This window comes from Montipora foliosa, chromosome 1 (genome assembly GCF_036669935.1).
Source record: "Montipora foliosa isolate CH-2021 chromosome 1, ASM3666993v2, whole genome shotgun sequence".
NCBI lineage: Eukaryota > Metazoa > Cnidaria > Anthozoa > Scleractinia > Acroporidae > Montipora > Montipora foliosa.
This window is the reverse complement of record NC_090869.1, coordinates 3,991,795-3,997,335: the sequence shown is the minus strand read 5'-3', so window position 1 is coordinate 3,997,335 and position 5,541 is coordinate 3,991,795. Positions and strand designations below refer to the sequence as shown.

The 5,541-nt window shown below is 38.9% G+C and overlaps 1 pseudogene; it reads right to left on the bottom strand.

The window, feature by feature from the left end:
• The window catches only part of LOC137997834 (E3 ubiquitin-protein ligase TRIM45-like), a 3,943-nt pseudogene extending 3,647 nt beyond the window's left edge, over positions 1 to 296 (bottom strand).
• Between the last annotated feature and the right edge of the window lie 5,245 nt (positions 297 to 5,541).

Here is a 5,541-nt window from a genome sequence, read left to right as displayed (position 1 = left end):
TATTTACACCAAATATCCTGAGGTGTTTCCTCCCTGAATTCTACAGATTTTCGAGAAGTTCGTTTTGAAGCCATGCTTCATTCGCAACAGTTGAAGAGCTAAGACAAAGGACAAAGTGAATGATACAGAATTCCTCGTGAAGTTGCTGCAACCCCAGAATAATTAACTGAATTGGTCGCGTGAAATAACCTGCTTAAGTGTTAAGATTTGTTCCCGACTCTTTCAAGGCCGTTTGCCATCACATTCAAACTGATATGAAGAGGACTCAAGCTTGCAGAGCGCGAGGCTAGGCTTGGTTCCAGTATGATACAAGAACATCGATTCTGCAAAAATTCATTTGCGCTTGGAATTTTAATCATTTACAAGGTGTGTTTTCAAGATTGGCAGGTACTAAAAGCCAGAAACACAGCCAGTCAAACAAATGATTCTTGTTTTAAAAAATAGAGAATTATGAATTAAGAAACGGAATATTATGATTTTGCCAGCCATGAATTTAATGTAGACCGACTCTGTTTGAAAAAATGTATCAGTGTTAACACCCCAAAATTGTAATCGACTTTATCCGATTTCAGGAGATTCGACGTGCTCTAAACATTTGTAGTTTGGAACACCAAAATTCAAACAGAATGCAAACAATACTAATTGATTCAGGCTATTTTATGTCAGGTCCAGGCTTTAAACTGAATCATTTATTGATTTAGTTTATCGACTAATTGACAAGATTTGTTGGTGATTTGCATCTGATGCTCGGGCTACAAAAGTAAACTTCTAATAATGAACTACTTCGGAGAGCAATATCAAGACGGGCACGGCTCTTCTCAAGTCGTTCAGTTTCTTCCTACCCGTCATACCTCGCGCCAACCGCGAGCGTTGAAATCGTCTATTCTACAGCCTTCAAAATGTCGTTGTCAACCCTCACAAGTGCGGTTTTGTGAGCGAGCCTGACTCGAGCGAGCCAAAGCAACAGACCTAATCCGTACAGGGACTCGATTTTCGATATCTACCCACGATCTACCAGGTTTTTTTCACCACGGACGCCAAACAGCCAGCTTTGAGGAGGGGACATTGGGATTTTCGGTTTTGCGGTTTTGGCTATTTTTTAGATCGGTTTTTCGGTTTTTGTGCCACCTTACTTCGGTTTTTTCGGTTTGGTGTTCATTGCGGGTTTTTCGTTTTTTAGCATCTGGTTTTCGGTTTTCGTAAAAAATACGAGTGGTTTTTCGGTTTTGTTATCCGATGTGCTTTTTGGGTTTTTCTATTTTGTCCTATTTGGGTTCCGGTTTTTCTTAGATTTGAGCGGCAATTGATCTCAAATAGAGTGTTATTTATTTATTTAATCTTTATTTAACCACGGTGCAATTCATCAGCAATATAAAAAAAATATGTACTAACAATTCAAAATTTATAGACAGAACTATGTAAACTACATTAACTATCTTACTCAATATCATACAATAAAAGCTGCTTTCCATGAATGCCGTGTTTAGAATAATGGCTTAGATAACCTCTTTAATTAATCAGTCGTTTGAATTGATTGAGGGACTCTGCTTTCCTTAGTTCTAATGCAAACTGTTCCACAAAACTGCACTACTAAATAGCTAAAGCTGCTTTTTGTAGTTTGTATGCGGTTGCGAAAAATTTACCTTATTCACAGAGTCTCTCAAACAATAACCAGAATCGCGATGGACAATTTTCGAGCAGAGATACTCAGGTGCTAGTCCCTGTAGGGACTTAAATACCATTGTTGCTCTTTCAATTTGCCTTTGAGAGACTAGGGATTTCCATCTTAAGAGTTCAAATAAATTCTTGACATGAGCGTCATAGTTAGAGTAGGTGAAGACATGGGCTGCTCTGTTTTGTAGTTTTCGCAGTTTGTCCTGCAAAGTTACTCCACAGTTTCCCCAAACAATATTGCAGTAGTTGAAACGAGGTTGTACTAGGGCCTGATAAATAGAATGTAAGGTCCCATAGGGTACAAGGTGCCTGTTTTCACTCACGTGATCAGTAACCTTGTTTTTCCTCCGAAACAAAAGAAAACGTTTGAGTGATAATAGAGCTCGATTCCCGGAGACGTCACATGAAAACACTCCGATAGCCGCGAAACGCTAAAGTTATTGAGAGGAATGCGTGACAAACTAAATGTCACGGTAGGGGATCACGCGTGTCGAATGACGCCCGAGTTGGTGCGGAGTGGATGAAGATGACGGACCCCATGAAGATCTGAACGAGCATGAAATGAGTGAGAAGCTAGTGACTCTGATAAAGGCCAGCAAGAATTTGATGAAAGTCCGTGACGAAGTCAGTGCAGATGACAACAATTCCCAGGGCCAAACAAGGGAATTAGGGACATCCATCGGGGAGGGGGGGGGGGGGGGGGTCTCGCTTAGGGGTGTAAATTTCGGATTTTGGTCTTACTTAAGGTGTTTTGGACAACACGCAATCATATGTAGCCGTGAAAATCTTCCTTTAGGGTTGCGCGCTAAGAAAAGTAAAAGTGTATATTTACACTTTTATATTTCTTCACGCAAGTGAAAGTATTAGATTATTATGTCTTTGCCATCATTAAAAGTCGCTGTATTTTTTATTTTTCTGTGTTATAACATGGTCTCTTTTAGGGGTCAAAAAACGCCTGGGCCACGCCCAGATTGGTCTCCTTTAAGGGTTTAATGTAAAATTTCCGACGAGCATCCCTCCGCTTTTTATATGGGAGTCCTCCCCCAGGGGGCCGGTAAGGTTCAATACTCGATTCCTGTTTTAAGTAAGTATCTGTGTATTTTCTTCGAAATACATTTTAAGATAAAAACTAGCGATAAAATTTTCCGACGTTTCGATCTCGCTGAGATCATTTTCAAGTTTGAAAAAAGTGAATAAAACTTTGCCTATAAGAAGTAAAATCACTCGTGAGAATATTAAAAGCGATAAAAATGTGGAAACATGTACTAAGCGTTACAAAAGGTAAGTGATAAAAATTAAAACAGGGCTAGATAAACATAGGACAAAAGCTTTACAAAAGAAATATATGAAATACTCTGGTCCTTAAATGGTAATATTATTCTCACAGGTGCTTTCTTATTGTCACAGGTCTGTTTGGATCTTACATCCCCTGAAACTTTTCCAGAGATCAGCGAATTCTGTGCGAAGACAACTTGGAGAATTAAGTCGCAAAATCGGAAAAGATATCCATCCCGTGTACACAAGCCGACAGATCGGATCTAACATCAAGCCAAAAGAAAGCAAACCCCCTAGTTGTTAACCAATCAATGTGTTGTTTACCATTATCAAGTGATGATCTGTGCGATGCGGATTATGTCGGCTAGCACATGCCGACACCTGTATCAAGGCATTGCAGAACGATAAGGGATCTGCCATCGTGAAACACGTCAGAGATCAAGCAACATGGGAGGGACCCAAGGGACATATCTCGTAGTTTGCAAGATCGTTACTGGAAGTGTCATAAGAGCAAATTGACCTGCTTAATTGTATGAGATGCTTGTTATAAAAGAACTAAAGCCAACGTGACACGCAGTCATGACATCCATCCGTGGCACGTTTATTTTTTATAGGCTCGGAGTATTTCAATATATTCTTTTGTAAAGTTCTTTTGTCCCTTATTTGTTATCATAGTACCTTATTTTTAATTTTTATCACTTTAGACCTTTTGTAATCGTCTTAGTACATGTTTTCCACATTTTTATCGGCTTTTAATATCTCTCACGTGTGATTTTAGCTTGCTTATAGGCCAAAGTTTTATTCATTCACTTTTTTTTCAAACATTGAAAATGATCTCAGCGAGATCGAAACGTCGGAAAAAATTTTATGCAGCTAGTTTTTATCTTATCTGTGTATTAACTACATTTAACTTTTGAGGCAAGTTTCCCTGCTAGCCATTTAAAACAAGGACAAACAGTACGCGGTTAGGCTTTCCCCTCAATGCAATCACGCATGTCAGTAGACGCAAGATTTAAACATTCCATTACGTCATCTCCAAACTGGTTCAGGCCGTCTTAGTTATCAAATAAGAAATGTTGCAGATTCAGAGAGTTTTGTATTGAAGTTTCCAGTAGCTAGTAGGCTTTTTGCGATTGCAAAATTGCAATTTTACGAGAGACTGTGTGCAGAAATTCTCGCTAAGTTAACTTGGGGCTCCATTACCATTCCTTTATACGGAAAATGAGGCCCACAAAGTCCGGGCTGGCGAGTAGAGCAGCAGAAATTAAAGCCTATGATTTTAGGGCAGGTACTAAAAGATATGAAGGCCTTTAGACAAGTACCTGACTTCACAAAATACTTATGATGAAATAAAGTGGTTAGTGTAGTTTGGCTCTGTACGCGCACACTTGTCACCATTGTAAAAACATAAAATCGGTTTTTCTGACGATTTTGTATACGTGTTTTTCCGGTTTTTGGCCGAATTTTTTTGCGGTTTTGGATGAGTTTTTTCGTCGGTTTTTGGTGGGGGGGCCAGGTCCTAGATATGGACATCCCGAAAAAAAACCCAATGTCCCCCTTTTTGAGGGTTTGTGACTTGACGTCTGTGACGTGTGACGTCACTGTCTTTGGCAAAAATGCCTTCATCGCGTCGCCGTCCCTATTGGTGTTGAGCAATCGTTTGAGGTTAGGAAACTATACTTTTTTCTATTGGTCATTGTGATGAGTCTTCTCTTTATGTTATTGTCATGAAGCGTTTTGATGTTTCTTCGTAATTTTTTTATTTTACCATAATATATCAATAGCAAAAACAATATTGTCCAAGGATAAACAAAAACAACAATAATGGAAAACTTTCGCATTCATCCATAAATTGTTTATTATCATACATTGGTGTTGCCAGCTGGATTTTGATTGGCTTATAAAGCACTCGCAGCTAATTCTTCTGCTTTGCTCGGTTTCCTCTCTTACGCTCCATACGCTACAAACAATAGTTTGTATATATGTAAATTGACAGTCATACTGCTACAGACAATAGTTTTATTTGGGCATGGGGCAGAAGTGACGTGTCACCCTAACACACTAACCAGCATGTTTTTTTTTTGATCACTTTTGTCATGGGCGGAGTTCTCAGCTCAGGAATATGTCACCATAATAAAACAATTATTGAATTCGGTTTTCGCAATGTTAGCGATAGATTATCAAAGGTCCCCCTCCCACCGGCCTCAGTTTGTGTTATCCGCCTCGCCTTCGGCTTCTGCAGATACCACAAATCTTTGGCCTTGATAATTATCGCTAACATGCTCAACCGCGTTCAACTCCAATAATTGTTAATTGTTTATTGTTGTTGTTATATTTTCATTCTTCACTTCCGTCTCGAGAAAATTGTCCTAAAAAGAAATTCATTAAACAACTCGAATAATGATCACCAATAACTTTTCTGTCATGGAGAATATTGTTGTTGTTGGTTGTTGGCACTTAAGAACCGATTTTAAATTTGGGGGTTATTTTTATGAGCAAGCTTCATGTCATTATAATCAGTTGAACAGAAATGAAAACCCTCTCGTCCTTTGAACAACTCACTAAACAGAAGAAAATCCAGGACATTTCCTC